The 17,470-nt window shown below is 44.7% G+C and overlaps 1 protein-coding gene across 1 annotated transcript in view; it reads left to right on the forward strand.

Moving 5' to 3' along the window:
- Positions 1–14,726: 14,726 nt before the first annotated feature.
- LOC125448808 (uncharacterized) overlaps positions 14,727–17,470 on the forward strand; it is a 46,953-nt gene continuing 44,209 nt past the window's right edge. Inside the window, exon 1 of the mRNA XM_048524353.2 lies at positions 14,727–14,926. The gene's annotated coding sequence lies outside the window, so the exon portion shown is untranslated. The remainder of the gene's footprint in view (positions 14,927–17,470) is intronic.

A 17,470-nucleotide genomic window follows, 5' to 3' on the forward strand; every position in this document is an offset into this window, starting at 1 on the left:
CATCTTTCACTGAGTTGATGGCCTTCCAGGCCTGGTCGATGTTTGTCTCAGTGTGCATCCTGGGAAACAGACTGTAGAGTACAAGGTCCTGTGTCATGGAGCTGTTCAGGACAGACCGCAATGAAAGCCACTGCAGCTCTCTCCAGACCATTTTTGCAAAGACACGTTCCAGAAGGAGATGAGCGAAAGCCTCTTCACCAGTATAGCCGCTTCAGGGGCGATGTGTGATGGTGCACAGATTTCAGATGTGCATGAAGGATCTGATGGGTAGTCCCCTTCTCATCACCAGCCAAGCTACATCTTGGTCTTGTTGGAAAGTTCTGATGCTGAAGCATTCTGCCAAATGATTTTGACAGTGTGCTTGGGAACATCCCGACAGGATAAACCCTCTCTTTTTCCGGCACGATCTGGAAGACGCTAGGTTCTGACCACGTCCTGATGGTCTTGCAGTCAAAGGTGTTTTTGTTTGCAAACTTTGCCTTTGAAGGACAGGTGGTACAGAATGGTCCAACTACTTGGAGCGTTCCGCAGCACCGAGGCCAGATCCATCCATTGCAACACCAGGGACAGGTAGAACTTCAGTACATAGTGACACTTGGTGTTTGCACACCAAGGGCCTATACACAGCTTGATGCAGCTGCACATAAAAGTGGCCATTAGAATGGGGGTGGCTTTGCTATGTCCTTCCCCTCCTTATCTGGAGATTTGTATATTGTGTCCCTATGGATATGGTCCATCTTTGAACTCCAAATGAAGTGGAATATGGTTCGGATGGCAGCAGTAGTGCAGACTCAGGGGATAGGCCAGACCTGCACCACTTGCAACAATACCAACATTGGCTCTCAAGGCCAGCTTGAACTGGTCACAGATGCTCATGAGCCTGAGCACTGACAGCGGATCCAAGCAGAAAACAGTGACGTTATCCATGTATAGGGTGGTTTTGACCTGCAGGCCTGTGCTGCTTCGAATAGTCACCCCTCTCAGGTTTGCATCCTTCTTGATGGAGTCTGCAAAAGACTGTATACAATGCACAAACAAGGCAGGAGAGAGGGGACAGCCCTGCCTGACACCAAACCTGATTGGGAAGCTTTCTGATTCTGAGGCTACACTACAGATGTTGACATGGAGCAGTCGGATTCAATTGCAAATTCCCTCCCCAAAGTCCACTTGCGATATCGCGTCAAAGGTCTTCTCCTGGTCCAGGCTGGTGAGGTTGGTATCCAGCACCCCCCTTCTCCCCCCCCCCCGCCCCATGTTAGCGATCGTATCCCTGAGGAGTGGGAGACTCTCAGAGATTGTCTTGCCTGGTACAGCGCAGGTTTGTTTGGGGTGTATCATTAATCGTAGAGCAAACCTGATCCAGTTGGTGATGACTTTAGACAGGATTTTGTAGTCTGCATTCAGCAGTGAGACTGGTCACCAATTTGTAATTTCTTCTTTCTCCCACTTTCGCTTGTAGATGAGGGCGATGATGACTTTCCTCATGGATTCGTACATGCTACAGGCCAGAAGCACGCTGAAGCACATCTCCAGCTTCTCCCCGTGTGCTGTCTTCTAAGACCTCCCATGATAGATGACAGGAATGACTGGGTGGCCATGTTATCTGTGGGTTTTGTGTCATACAGTATGGCATAAAAGGATATCCCAATCCACAGGGTGTAAGATTGAGATGATGTTACCAAACCATGTTCTTCTTCCAGGATCCTGAACACAGAACTCTCCCTGTTCACTTTCTGGAAGAAGAAGTGTAAACATGCCTCATTGCATTCCACGGTATGGTCCCTGGATTGAAAGATTATCTTGAACACCTCTGAGGCAAACAGCAAGGCATGCTGGCTCAACTCCTGGAGATCTTCCATGACATTGAGGCCCACTGTTGGTAGCAAGAGAAAATTCTGCATGCTTTTCTGGAGTTTTGATAATTTTGCCCATCTCTCTCTCCCTCTCTCCTTCTGAACACCTTTGAGGATGAAGAACCTCTTGATGTTCCCCTTGACAGTTTCTCACTAATATGCTGGAGACTCAAGTAGGGATTTCACATACTTCAACTTTGTAATCCCTTTTGAGCTTCTTGTTGTGCTCTGGAATCAAAAGTTTCGCATTCAGCTTCCACATTCCCTTGCCAATCGCTGGTCATTCTGTCAATGACAGTTGGTCAGCACGTGTTGTAGGGCCATACAACAGGGAAATAGACCCTTCGGCCCAACTTGTCTATACTGACTAGGTTTCCTAAACTGAACTAGTCAACAGAGATAATGGGAACTGCAGATGCTGGAGAATTCCAAGATAATAAAATGTGAGGCTGGATGAACACAGCAGGCCAAGCAGCATCTCAGGAGCACAAAAGCTGACGTTTCGGGCCTAGACCCTTCTTCAACTAGTCGACTGTTGTTTGTCATTTATATAAATGATTTGGATGACAATGTAGGAGGAATGGTCAGTAAAGTGTGTGGATGATACCAAAATTGGTGGTATTGTTGACAGTAAAGAAGGTTATCTAAGATTACAAAGGGATCTTGATCAGTTGGGCAAATTGGCTGAGGAATGGCAGGCGGAGTTTAATTTGGATAAATACGAGATAGTACATTTTAGTAAAGTGAACAATGGCAGGTATTGTACAGTTAACGGTAGGACCCTGGGTAGCATTGTCGAACAGAAGGTTCAAGTACATCGTTCATTTCTGGTTGCAGCAGCAGCGTGAGCGGGAGCTTGGACCAGGGGCCTGTCGGGAAGCCGGTGAGTCAGAGATTTTGAATCTTGAAAAAGCTTACCTCGTGAATAGGCGGAGGTACGCTGAGCAGGAGCGGACTCGGGACTGCTGAGTAAGTGAGGTAATTTATTTGTGTGGTTGCGTTACCCAAAACACTACTCAGGTCGTGTCTCCCACCCATCCTCCTCCTCTAACCAAAAAAAAATGCTCTGTGCCCCTGATTGGTAAGGTAACAAGTTTATTTTTTATTCTTTATTTTTCAACAGTCTCTTTGGGAATTTAGAATAATGGGAACGGAGGTCAGGGCAGTTGAATGTTCTTCCTGCAGAATGTGGGAGGTAAGGGTCACCACTAGTGTCCCTGCTGACTACATCTGCGGGAAGTGCACCCAACTCCAGCTCCTCGAAAACCGCATTAGGGAACTGGAGCTGGAGCTGGATGAACTTTGGATCGTTCGGGAGGCAGAGGGGGTTATTGAGAGGAGTTACAGGGAGGTAGTCACTCCTCGGGTACAAGAAGAAGGGTTACAGTCAGGGGACGGAAAGGGAACCGGCAGGCAGTTCAGGGATCCCCTGTGACCATCCCCTCAACAATGAGTATACCATTTTGGATACTGTTGGCGGGGACGACTTACCAGGGGAAAGCAGTGGGGCACAGGTCTCTGGCACAGAGTCTGTCCCTGCTGCTCAGAAGGGAAGGGGGAAGAGGAGCAGAGCAGTAGTCATTGGGGACTCCATAGTTAGGGGGACAGATAGGAGGTTCTGTGGGGACGAGAGAGACTCACGGTTGATGTGTTGCCTCCCAGGTGCCAGGATGCGTGATGTCTCTGATCGTGTTTTTGGGATCCTTAAGGGGGAGGGGGAGCAGTCCCAAGTCATGGTCCACATCGGCACCAATGACATAGATAGGAAGAGAGATGGGGATTTAAGGCAGAAATTCAGGGAGCTAGGATGGAAGCTGAGAGCTAGGACGAACAGAGTTGTTGTCTCTGGTTTGTTGCCTGTGTCATGTGCTGGTGAGGCAAGGAATAAGGAGAGAGAGGAGTTGAACATGTGGCTGCAGGGATGGTGCAGGAGGGAGGGTTTTGGATTCTTGGATAATTGAAGCTCTTTCTGGGGTAGGTGGGACCTCTACAAGCAGGATGGTCTTCACCTGAACCAGAGGGGTACCGATATCCTGGGGGAGAAATTCACTAAGGCTATTCGTGTGGGTTTAAACTAATTCAGCAGGGAGATGGGAACCAAAATTGTAGTTCGAATATAGAAAAGGTTGAGAGGAGGGAGGTCTGAAATAAAGTTTCAGGAACACAAGATGGCACCGGCAAGCAAGAAGTTGGTTTGAAGTGTGTCTACTTCAACGCCAGGAGCGTCCAGAATAAGGTGGGTGAACTTTCAGCGTGGGTTAGTACCTGGGACTTCGATGTTGTAGCCATTTCGGAGACATGGATACAGGAATGGTTGTTGCAGGTCCCGGGATTTAGATGTTTCAGAGAAGATGGTAAAAGAGGGGGAGGTGTGGCATTGTTGGTCAAGGACAGTACTACAGTTGCAGAAAGGATGTTTGGGGACTCGTCAACTGAGGTAGTATGGGCTGAGGTTAGAAACAGGAAAGGAGAGGTCACCCTGTTGGGAGTTTTCTATAGGCCTCCGAATAGTTCCAGAGATGTAGAGGAAAGGATAGCAAAGATGATTCTCGATAGGAGTGAGAGAGACAGGGTAGTTGTCGTGGGGGACTTCAACTTTCCAAATATTGACTGGGAACACTATAGTTCGAGTACTATAGATGGGTCAGTTTTAGTCCCGTGTGTGCAGGAGGGCTCCCTGACACAGTATGTAGATAGGCCAACAAGGGGCGAAGCCACGTTAGATTTGGTACTGGGTAATGAGCCTGGCCAGGTGTTAGATCTGGAGGTAGGTGAGCACTTTGGTGATAGCGATCACAATTCTGTTATGTTTACTTTAGTGATGGAAAGGGATAGGTGTATACCACTGGGCAAGAGTTATAGCTGGGGGAAAGGCGATTACGATGAGATTAGGCAAGATTTAGGGAGCATAGGATGGGGAAGGAAACTGCCGGAGATGGGCACATTAGAAATGTGGAACTTATTCAAGGAAAAGCTCCTGTGTGTCCTAGATAAGTATGTACCTGTCAGGTAGGGAGGAAGCTGTAGAGCGCGGGAGCTGTGGTTTACAAAGGAAGTGGAATCTCTGGTCAAGAGGAAGAAGAAGGCTTATGTTAGGATGAGACGTGAAGGCTCAGTTAGGGGGCATGAGGCCTACGAGGTAGCCAGGAAAGACCTAAAGAGAGAGCTCAGAAGAGCCAGGAGGAGACATGAGAATTTGTTGGCGGATAGGATCAGGGAAAACCCTAAGGCCTTCTATAGGTATTTAAGGAATAAAACAATGATGAAAGTAAGATTAGAGCCAATCAAGGATAGTAGTGGGAAGTTGTGTGTGGAGTCAGAGGAGATAGGGGAAGAACTAAATGAATATTTTTCGACAGTATTCACTCTAGAAAATGACAATGTTGTTGAGGAGAACACTGAGATACAGGCTACTAGACTAGGTGGGATTGAGATTCACAAGGAAGAGGTAGTAGAAATCCTACAGTGTGTGAAGATAGATAAGTCCCCTGGGCTGGATGGGATTTATCCTCGGATCCCCTGGGAAGCCAGGGAGGAGATTGCCAAGCCTTTGGCATTGATCTTTAACTTGTCATTGTCTACAAGAATGGTGCCAGATGACTGGAGGATTAGCACATGTGGTTCCCCTGTTCAAGAAGGGGAGTAGAGACAACCCTGGTAATTATAGACCAGTGAGCCTTACCTGAGTTGTTGGTAAAGTGTTGGAAAAGGCTATAAGGGATAGGGTTTATAATCATCTAGAAAAGAATAATTTGATTACGGATAGTCAGCACGGTTTTGTGAAGGGAAGGTCATGCCTCACAAACCTTATTGAGCTCTTTGAGAAGGTGACCAAACAGGTAGATGAGAGTAAACCGGTTGATGTGGTTTATATGGATTTCAGCAAGGCGTTCGATAAGGTTCCCCACAATAGGCTATTGTACAAAATGCGGGGGAATGGAATCGTGGGAGATGTAGCAGTTTGGATCGGAAATTGGCTTGCTGAAAGAAGACAGAGGGTGATAGTTGATGGGAAATGTTCATCCTGGAGACCAGTTACTAGTGGTGTACCGCAAGGGTCGGTGTTGGGTCCACTGCCGTTTGTCATTTTTATAAATGACCTGGATGAGGGCGTAGAAGGATGGGTTAGTAAATTTGCAGACGACACTAAGGTCGGTGGAGTTGTGGATAGTGACGAAGGATGCTGTAGGTTGCAGAGAGACATAGATAAGCTGCAGAGCTGGGCTGAGAGGTGGCAAGTGGAGTTTAATGCAGACAAGTGTGAGGTGATGCACTTTGGTAGGAGTAACCGGAATGCAAAGTACTGGGCTAATAGTAAGATTCTTGGCAGTGTAGATGAGCAGAGAGATCTCGGTGTTCATGTACGCAGATCATTGAAAGTTGCCACCCAGGTTGACAGGGCTGTTAAGAAGGCATACAGTGTTTTAGCTTTTATTAATAGAGGGATCGAGTTCCGGAACCAAGAGGTTATGCTGCAGCTGTACAAAACCCTGGTGCGGCCGCACTTGGAGTATTGCGTACAGTTCTGGTCACCACATTGTAAGAAGGATGTGAAAGCTTTGGAAAGGGTGCAGAGGAGATTTACTAGGATGTTGCCTGGTATGGAGGCAAGGTCTTACAAGGAAAGGCTGAGGGACTTGAGGCTGTTTTCGTTCGAGAGAACAAGGTTGAGAGGTGACTTAATTGAGACATATAAAATAATCAGAGGGTTAGATAGGGTGGATAGGGAGACCCTTTTTCCTAGGATGGTGCCGGCGAGCACGAGGGGGCATAGCTTTAAATTGAGGGGTGAAAGATATAGGACAGATGTCAGAGTTAGTTTCTTTACTCAGAGAGTAGTAAGGGAATGGAATGCTTTGCCTGCAACGGTAATAGATTCGCCAACTTTAGGTACATTTAAGTCATCATTGGACAAGTATATGGACGTACATGGAATAGTATAGGTTAGATGGGCTTCAGATTGGTATGACAGGTCGGCACAACATCGAGGGCCGAAGGGCCTGTACTGTGCTGTAATGTTTTATGTTCTATGTTCTATGAAAGTTGCATCACAGGTGGACAGGCTAGTTAGGAAGGTGTTTAGCATGCTTCCCTTCGTTGTTGCAGAAGATGGGGTTGTTCTCCTCAATGCAGGGAAAGGCTAAGAGGATACTGAATTGAGGAATTCAACACTAAAAGAATAAGGAATTGTTAAAAAGGGTAAACTGTCTCCAGAGACAGTTGGGTTGGTAACCAGAGGGACATACCAATGGCCTTGGGTCTACTAAAAGAGTAGAACAAAGGTGACTTGCAAAAGGACCAGAAGGGGAGGATATGGAGCGATTTTCTCCTAAGCTAGTGAGTTGTTAAGATGCATTAGATAGTGGTACCAGATCCAGTAACATCGCAAGGGGGATTTTGATATATTCATGAGGAAGAAATGTTCACTGGGCTATGGTAGAGTGTGAGTAGGGAATCAAACTAATTTATTTTGTTCTTTCATTTGATGCGTGTGCTACTGGCAAGGTCAACTGCTGTGGGGTCTGGAGTCACATGTAGGCCAGACCAGGTAAGGATGACATATTTCCTTCCCAAAAGAGCACTAATGAGCCTGATGGGTTTTTACAGCAATTAATGATAAATTTGTTGTCACCATCCCTGAGATTAACCTTCAACTTCAGGCCCATCACTTCATTCAATTTAAATTCCATCAACTGCCACTTGAACCGATGCCCCCAAAAGTCCAGTCACAATTTCATTTTGCCAATATCTTCATTTGATCAACAGTTCTCTCATTCCTCCAAATCCAGAGAGGCTCATTACTAAACCGTCAATGACAACAACCATCAGTGATAGTTCCATGGCAGTATTATTGGATTAACCTTCCAATCAAGAATTTTTACACAATTGTTTAAATTTAAGAGCTAAATTGGATAGATCTTTTGAAATGCACCAAATGCCCCCTCTGTACTATTTTGGATGTCTCATCCAAAAGATGGCATTTCTAACAGTACGGCACTCCAGCAGCGGCACAATGGAGTGTCATCCCATCTTGATATACTCAGCGCCTGGAGTGGGACACATTGTCACAACCCTTTGACTCAGCGGCACAAGGTTACCAGCTGAGCCACAGCTCACACCTGACTCTGTACAGGGCCGGATTTATTATACATAAGAAACTGTGATTCTGTTTTAAGATGCTGTCAGCAGAGTCGTCTGTCTGTAAAATTCATGATTCTGCGGCAAGTCAGTATAGTATTATTGGAGTTGAACAGAGTCCCTGTTGTCTAATGCATTTACACAGTAGTGATAAAGCAGTGCCTAACTAATGGGGAAATGGTGATGCAGTGGTTGTGTCATTTGACTAGTAATACCGGAGGCCCTGACTAATGCTCTCAGGGTGTAAATTCAAATCCTGCAGCTGATGAAATTCAAATTCAGTTAATAACATTAGGGGTCTAAAGATGGTCTTAGCAATGGTGACCATGAAATAATTGGCATGGTGGCTCAGTGGTTAGCACTGCTGCCTCACAGTGCTTGGGACCCAAGCTCAATTCCAGCTTCGGGTGATTGTCTGCATGGAGTTTGCACGTTTCTTTTCCCCATCTCTGTGCGGGCTTTCTCCAGGTACCGCAGTTTCTTTCCACAGTTCAAAGATGTGCAAGTTGGGGTGGATTGACCACGAGAAATTGCCCCTTAGTGTCCAGGGATGTGTAGGCTGGGTGGATTAGCCATGGGAAATGCAGAGTCACAGGCATTGGGTGGGGCGTTGGGTCGGGGTGGGATGCTCCTCATAGGGTCAGTGTGGACTTGATGTGCTGAATGGCCTGTTCCTGCACTGTAGGGATTCTATGAAAAACTCATCTGGTTTGTCAGGAAATCTACCAGCCTTACCCAGTCTAGTCTGCAAGTGATTCTGGACACACAGATACATGATTGACTCTTAACTATGAACAAGACTAGGCCATTCAGCCCCTCAAGCTGATTTTGCCATTTAATGAGACCAAGGCTGATCTGAGGCCTATCTCCATATACCCGCCTTTGTTCCATGTCCCTTAATATTTTTGCAGGGTAAAAATGTATCTCTCTCAGATTTAAAACTAACATCTGATCAAACATCAACTGCCATTTGTGGGAGACACTTCCAAATCTCTCCAACCTTTTGTGTGTAGAAGTGCCTCCTAAGATCTCGCCTGAACGGTCTGGTCCTAATTCTCAGACATGCCCCGTAGTTCTAGAATCCACAACCAATGAAGTAGTCTATCTGTGTCTACCCTGTCTTTTGCTGCTAATATCTTAAAGACTTCGAAGATTACCCCCTAACCTTCTAAATTCTAGGGAAAACAGGCCTGATTTGTATGATTTCCTGCCCATAAATTAACCGCTGAAGTCCAGATATCATTCTTGTAAACCTACAGTGAACTTCCTCCAGGGTTAATATGTCTTCCTGAAAGGTGCTGCCCAGATTTGCTCACTATGGGGTCTAACCAGGGTTTTGTATAACCACAGCGTAACTTCTGTATCCTTCTACTTCAGCCCCCAAGATTTAAAGGTCAGCATTTCGTTAGCCTTTTTAATTATTTTTTGCATCTGTGGCATTTTAGAGATCTATGTACCCCAGTGTCTTTGGACATCAATTTTATTTAAACAATCTATGAGCCACTCAGTTCAGGAGCGATTAGGGATACAGTCAAACACAGCAAAATGCACTCAGTGTCTTTCATGTCCGGTTTTTCAAAATCATTCACGTGATGAGGGCAATGTTGTCTGTTGCCCATCTCTGATTGCCTGGGGACAATTATGAGTCAACCACATCACTATGGGTCTAGAGTCATATGTAGGCCAGATCGGTAAGGATGGCGGTTTAAAAAAACGAAAAGACTGCGGATGCTGTGAATCTGAGCCACAAAACAGAAGTTGCTAGAAAAGCTCAACAGGCCTGGCAGCATCTGTGGAGAAAAATTGGAGCCAGCGTTTTGGGTCGAGTGAACCTTCCTCTGAACCTTCATCAACTGTTGTTTGTGGAGCACTTCTGAGGAGGAGTCATTCGACCTGAAATGTGAATTCTTATTTCTCTCCATGGATGCTGTCAGACCTGCTGAGTTTTTCAGTAAAGATGGCAGTTTCCTTCCCTCAAGGAAATTAGTGAACCAGATGGATTTTTCCTAAAATTGACAGTGGATTCATGGTCATCAAGAGGCTGTTAATTCCAGATTTCTATTGAATTCAAATTCCACCGTTTGCCGTAGCAGGATTCGAAGCCAGAACATTACCTGGCATACTGGATTAAATGGCCCAGCGATACTATCACTGGGCTATTGTCTCCCTCACTTGAAAGAATAAAGAATGAAAATAAAAGCTCATCCATTCCATTTTCTGTTGGAAGGCCAAGTTGTGTTCAAAGTTCAGATTAGGAATAAACCTGGGGTATTAGCAATGGTGCAAATTGTAAGTTTCACTGAAGTGAAATGTCGCAAAGAAGGATATCAATAATCAATTTCACCTGGTAAAACCAAAACCATGGTTTGGTCAACAATGTCTGTGGTTCTTAGAATTTATGCACTTTCAGGGAATGACCTTTAACTGCAGGAATTGAATTGCTAAATGAAAACATTTAATTGAGAAACTGCTGAACAATCCTGATCTAAGTGCAATTCAAACAGCCTGGAAGTGATTACTGTTCAAGAAGGTAATGAGTGTTTTTAAGCAAGGTTAGAAGAAAGAGAAATGACAGAATCTAGTAAAATCGCCTTTGTACTCTCTCCAGGGCTTTAACATCCTCAGATCACCTGATCTACTACCTCTGAATAAGACTTGGTGAAATTTTGTTTTATAATGTTCCTGTAGGAAGCACATTATTGTATCTGGTCACCACTGGTCAGGCCAGCTGGATGTTGAATGTTGCAGAAGAAAACTGGGAGAGATTTCTCCGTTAGAGTCTCGGAGAGTTTATTTATCCCTCAACTGCAACTCAGTGGGTAGCCTTGCTGATGTGTAGTACATTTTCTGGCATCCAGTATGCTGTGAAATACTTCTCAGATACAAGTCCCAAACCTTCCAAGTCACAAAGGGTCCTCATATTCTTTCTGCCAAAATATACACACATATTTAATCTCGTCGAATTTCATAGAACCCCCATAGTGTGGAAGCAGGCCATTCAGCCCATCCCCCATCCTACCCTGTAACCCTGCATTTTCCACGGCTAACCCACCTAGCTTGCACGTCCTTGAAGACTATGGGGCAATTTAGCACGGCCAATCCACCCTAACCTGCACATCTTTGGACTGTGCGAGGAAAATGGAGCACCTGGAGGAAACCTGCACAGACACGGGGAGAATGTGCAAACTGCACACAGACAGTCATCCGAGGGTTGAATTGAACCTGGGCCCCAGGCGCTGTGAAGCAGTAGTGTTAACCACTGAGTCACATTGCCACCCCTTTGTTGAGTACTGTGTCCAGTTCTGGTTTCCCTTTTATATGAAGGATATTATGAAGCTGGAAAGGGTTCAGAAAAGATTTACCAGGATGCTGCCAGAAATGGAAAGCTTGAGTTACATGGGTAGGTTGGGACTGTTCTCAGAGAAGCATAGAAGGTTGAGGGGTGACCTTATAAAATCATGTGGGACATGGACATGGTGACTAGCAAAGGTTTTTTCCCCCCCCGGGTGGGGGATAACAAGACGAGGGGACATATTTTTTAAGGTGACAGGAGAAAGATTAAAAAAAACATGAGAGGCAGATTGTTTTACACAGAGAGCGGTTCATGTGTGGAATGAACTTCCAGAGAAATTGGTGGATGTGTGTACGGTTACAATGTTTAAGAGACATTTAAATAACATTTGGAGTTTATAGGCCAAGTGCAGACAGGTGGGACTGGTTTAGTTTGGGATCATGGTTGGCATGGACTGGTTGGACCGAAGGGCCTGTTTCCGTGCTGTATGACTCAATGACTGAATGATTGTTAGCCCAATCTGCCAATTTATAAGACCATAAGACTAAGGAGTCAGAAGTAGGCCGTTCAGCCCATCAAGTATGCTCTCCCATTCAGAGAGATTGTGGCTGATCTGATTATCCTCAACTCAACTTTGCTGTCTTTTTTCCCGTAACCCTCAGTTTCCTGACTGGATGAAAATCTGTCAATCTCAGCCTTGAATATACTTAATGACCTAGCCTTGACAACCCTCTGCAGTATAAAATTCCACAAATTTGCTGCCCTCTTGAGTTTATGAATGTGCTCCTGTAATTTGCTGTAGAGAGGGCCATATTTAGAGATGGAGCTTTAGAGACCCAGGTTCTGTGGACACGGGTTCAAATCACCACCACGGCATTTGGTGGAATTTAAAAGTAAATTAGTAAATCTGGAATTGAAACCTAATCTCAGTGATGGTAATCATGAAACTAGCATTAAGTATCCGTTAATATCCTTTAGGGAAGGAAATCTGCCATCCTCACCCATTGTGGCCTGCAAGTGATTACAGAGACACAGCATTGTTGGGTGATTCTGAATTGCCCTCTGAAATGGCCCTAGTAAGCCACTCAGTTCAAGGAGCAATTCGAGATGATTTAGACTTAGATTTGGACTTTATTACATGTCCTTACGTACAAAAGCACAGAAGTACAGTGAAAAGTTTTCAATGTTGCCACATACCATCTTGGGTTTAAGTACCCAGGAAGAAGTTAAAAGTTGAACATTACAGTCCTTAGTATTAAGTCGAAAAATAATGAAATCAAGCTAAAGTTCAAACATTGCAATCTTCCTGAGGTGCTTAGCTATGCTGGGACCACACTTACTACAAGGGCTCGATCTCCTCTGCTTTAGCACGCTTTCCCCGCTCAGGCTTGACCTCCCCTGCTCTAACCATCGCTGCAGATGTCGGGGGAACATCTTTTCTGAGTTGAGCTCACTCCTGGGATCCTAGACACCAAAGTCCAAATGCAGGCCTAATGCTGGACCTAACCCTAACCCTAACCTGATCCTAACCGTCCATGTCAGTCCTTGGGTCTCACCTCCTGTGTGCACACCGGGCCTTGGGAACTCAAAAAAGTGATGGATAGCCTTGCCCAGGGACATTCGTATCCTAAGAATGAATAAAGAAAATAAAGAATGTCAATTCTTATAGTTCTGGAAGGTCTACCACAGTGTGCTTGCTTTTTATTGTTTCAATTCATGATTTAGATGCAGATGTTGAGAGCACGACCTGCAATTTTTTTTTCTTGATTCATAGAATGGACGTTGCAGAAGGAGGCCATTTGAACCATCGTGCCTGTACTGACTCCAGAACAGCTACCCAGCTGGTCCCATTCTCCAGCCCTATTTCCACTCCAAATGGAGTGGAACAAGATCCTTGAATATTTTTAAGAATTGATTCTTGTTAAGTAAAGTGAAAAATTGTTGGAGAAAGGCAGGAAAGTGGAGTGATTAGATCAAGATGACCTTATTGAATAGCAGTACAGATGTGGCCTACCTCTGCTCCTAATTCGTACGTCTATATGTGTTAGCAGGTGTGAAGCCAACTTTGGTGGGAGCAGGGCTAAAGGAACATGAACACGTTTAAAGGGCAAGTGTAGGGGTATCATTGTCTGGGTGCGTGCTCCTGCTGATGCTGGTCTTTGATTAAAAATGGGCGCAGCCAGTATTAAGAGGTGGAAATTATGGGGATTATGGTACAGGGTCAGCGTCAAGAGGATGAAGTCATGGTCCTCTGGATGTGAGCTCCTCAGGGCAGACCAATTTGAATGGGGTGGGGTTTATTTGGGCGGTGTTGGTATTGAAGGGCAGCGTTTATGTTAATGAACCTTATGGTATTATAGAGATTATTATGACGATTATAGAATAGGACCTCATGATTAGATTAGATTCCCTACAGTGTGGAAACAGGCCGTTTGGCCCAACAAGTCCGCACTGCCCTTCGGAGCATCCCACTCAAACCCATCCCCCCACAACCCACACACCCCTGAACACTACGGGCAATTTTCGCATGGCCAATCCACCTAGCCTGCACATCTTTGGACTGTGGGAGGAAACCGGACCACCCGGAGGAAACCCACGCAGACACAGGGAGAATGTGCAAACTCTGCACAGACAGTTGCCCGAGACTGGAATTGAACCCGGGTCCCTGATGCTGTGAGGCTGCAGTGCTAACCACTGAGCCACCTAAGAAGATAGGTGGAGAGGAGAGTATAGGTGGGGAGGTAGGGAGGGGATAGGTCAGTCCGGGGAAGACGGACAGGACAAGGAGGTGGGATGAGGTTAGTAGGTAGGAGATGGAGGTGTGGCTTGGGGTGGGAGGAAGGGGTGGGTGAGAGGAAGAACAGGTTAGGGAAGCAGAGACAGGTTGGACTGGTTTCGGGTGCAGTGGGTGGGGGGGAAGAGCTGGGCTGGTTGTGTGGTGCAGTGGGGGGAGGGGACGAACTGGGCTGGTTGTGTGATGCGGTGGGGGAAGGGGAGATTTTGAAGCTGGTGAAGTCCACATTGATACCGTTGGGCTGCAGGGTTCCAGAACCCTCACCCCATCCCCCTCTCTGATGAAGGGTCTAGGCCCAAAAAGTCAGCTTTTGTGCCCCTAAGATGCTGCTGGGCCTGCTGTATTCATCCAGCCTCACATTTTATTATCCTCAATGTCATTGGGTCAACAGTCCAGCGATAATACCACTAGGCCATCACCTCCTCTAATTTATTCGGAGGATTACGGTAAAAGGTCAGCAGCAAGGGATCTTTCTTCTGAGGATTACGGTAGAAGGTCAGCAGTGTTTACGGGGACGCATGAGGGCACGTGGTCCTGCGTGAGGCCGAGGGGGCGTGGTCGGACTGGACCGGCCGTTGATTGGCTCAGAGCGGTCCGCGGCGGAATTGGCGCCAAGTGTCGGCGGGAGCGGGCGACGCCGGGCGGAATACGGTGTCAAATCCGCGTGCCTCAAAAGTCCCTTCACAGCCAGCGAATTAACCTGCTCCTTATCAATTATATCTTGCTGACGGGGGCAAAAATAAAAGGCGAGATAGAGGCGCCAGAAACGGCAAGCTAAATATTTCCAGGGAAAGGTAACGAGATGTGGGGGTCAAAACATTAACCACGAATGCTTCAGAGGAGGCCCTGGTATGTGGGAGATGGCATCCCTCTGGAATCAGTCGTTCTGTTTTACCAACAAAGTAATAACCTGGGATAAATGCGCCTTCTAAAAAAAGGCGTAAAATTGTTACTTAATATCGGCAACCGGGGAGGGGGGAACCTGGTGCAAACTGTTAATAAAACAGCACAGCAAATGTTCCAAGCAGAAAATTAGGGCTAAATGATCTACAAACAATGTGGGATCTTGCTAAATAAATGCTTACCGAAGGTGCTCAAACAAGAGAGCCAGCAAAACAGGGGGGGCAGTTCTTCACGAAACCGGCAGAATGAGCATTTGCCCTCAAAAGATAGTACTCACTCACTTTCGGGTAAATGTTCTAAAGTAACGTGGGGCCTTCCAAAATCTGATGTTTATTGATGGTCAAAAGCCAGCCGAAACTGGGGGAATACTGAAGAACCATGGGGTAGTTTTGGAAAATTCTTCCAAAACGGTTCCAAAGGTGTTCAAAAATGTGGGAGGAATGTTTCTAAAAAAATGGAGTTAAAGGCTCAAAATCAATGCAACAAATGTTCAAAATGAGTGGTACGAGTGTTTGAAAAGACTCGTGGGTAAAAACAGCATTGGCATTAATATCTGAAAGAACGTCAGTTTTAATATGACTTTAGCATTAACATTTCAGGAACTGTCCAAAAATGGAACAAAATGTGGGGACTTAGTCCATAATAACTGGTAAATAACATTGAAACAAAACTCACTTGAAGGTCAGTAGATGGGTAAATGCCTTGGCATAGAATTTAACACAACAATTAAAGGATCAACCTAACCAAACCAACAGATTGCTTACGACAAAAAAGACTGGGCCATTAATAAGACTAGGACAAGTGCTTCAAAAGCAGCAAGACAGATAATTCTGATAATCCTTAACAAACAAAATATATATGTTAAAACAGGATAACTAGTTCAAAGAAAGATTAGAGACCTTGAAATGGTCGGATAAATAATTGTAAAGCTGAAGGAGAACATTTCAGAAACAAGTCAATATTTTAAAAAAGCAATACTTGAAAAACAGGAGGCTGAGTACCTCAAAATTGGTTAAATTTAAAATTAGGATACAAATTTGAAATAAAAAGGGTGAATTACATTAAAATAACACAATAAATAACTAAAGAAAAGGATGAATATCTTAAAAATAAAAGGGCACATACCTGAAACATAGTCATTGAGTATCTCAGAAAACAGTAGGATAAGTACTTCAAAGCAAATGGGTTGGATAACTCAAAAACTAGAATAAGTCAAAAAGTTGGGATATAAACCCAGTTAAACACCACTAATATTTTCAAAATACCTCACGATGTGATGAATGTCAGAAAATCAAAATAAGATTCCTTGTGAACAGTGCCCATGAAATCAGATAATATAGCAGTTGGTGAAAAAAAATGCATATCTGAGTGAACATGTCTGACATCGAAAGTAGCTTGATAACAGCACTGTAATATCCAATGTGGAGAATTACTCATTTTCAAAAATGTAGAGCTTGAATTGTCATAACATTTTCAAATTTCTACTATGCTAGTTATGGCATAGCAGGAAGTGGGGCAGAGGAAAGAAATGGAATCAGACCCTTCAACCCAACTTGTCCATGCTGATCAGATGTCCTAAATTAATCTATTTCCATTTGCCTGTGTTTGGCCCATGTCTCTCTCAACCTTTCCTATCTGTGTGTCTGTACAAATGTCTTTTAAATGTTGTAATTGTACCCATCTCTTCCACTTCCTTTGGCAGCTTATTCCATATATGTACCAACAGTCCTCTGCCTCTCAGGTCGGTTTTAAATCTTTCCCCTCTCACCTTAAACCTATGCCGTCTTAGTTTTGGATTCCCCAACCCTGGGGAAAAGACCTTGGCTAATAACCTTATCCATATCCCACATAATTTTAGAAACCTCTATAAGGTCACTCCTCAGCTTGTGATGTTCCATGAAAAAAAAATTTCCAGCCTATCTTTATAACTCAAACCTTCCAGTCTCGATAATATCTTTGTAAATCTTTTTAGTACCGTTTCCACTTTAATAACATCCTTCCTGTAGCAGGGCCAACCCGAATGTATGTAGTACTTCAGCTCTGTTATGTTATTGTATGCACTTTGGAATTACTTTAATATTTGGGTGGTTATTGGAAGGAACAATTATCATTATGTTATAGTGCATAGTGTGATAAATATCTCAGGAAGAGCTTAGACTGTGTACTGTACTAACCAGGAGAAATCATTATAGCATTTTGGATAATTTTTAGTTATTATTGCAGTGGAGACTGCAGTATATTGGGTTGAACCCTAAACTCCAGCACTAACTCCCTCAATTAACTATTCAACTTTGCCATACCTTTTTCCACCCCATCCATTCTCAGGTACCTCACTGATGATGACTCCACTTAATGATGTCTGCAGCAAGCAGTAATTACCATACTTAAAATTGTAACAATCATTCAAAGTTGGCAGTGTGGTATAACAAGTGTCTCAGTGAAAACCAATTGAGTAAATAACATTGTTGTATAAATTTATTTGTTTTAATT

Source organism: Stegostoma tigrinum, chromosome 45 (genome assembly GCF_030684315.1).
Source record: "Stegostoma tigrinum isolate sSteTig4 chromosome 45, sSteTig4.hap1, whole genome shotgun sequence".
NCBI lineage: Eukaryota > Metazoa > Chordata > Chondrichthyes > Orectolobiformes > Stegostomatidae > Stegostoma > Stegostoma tigrinum.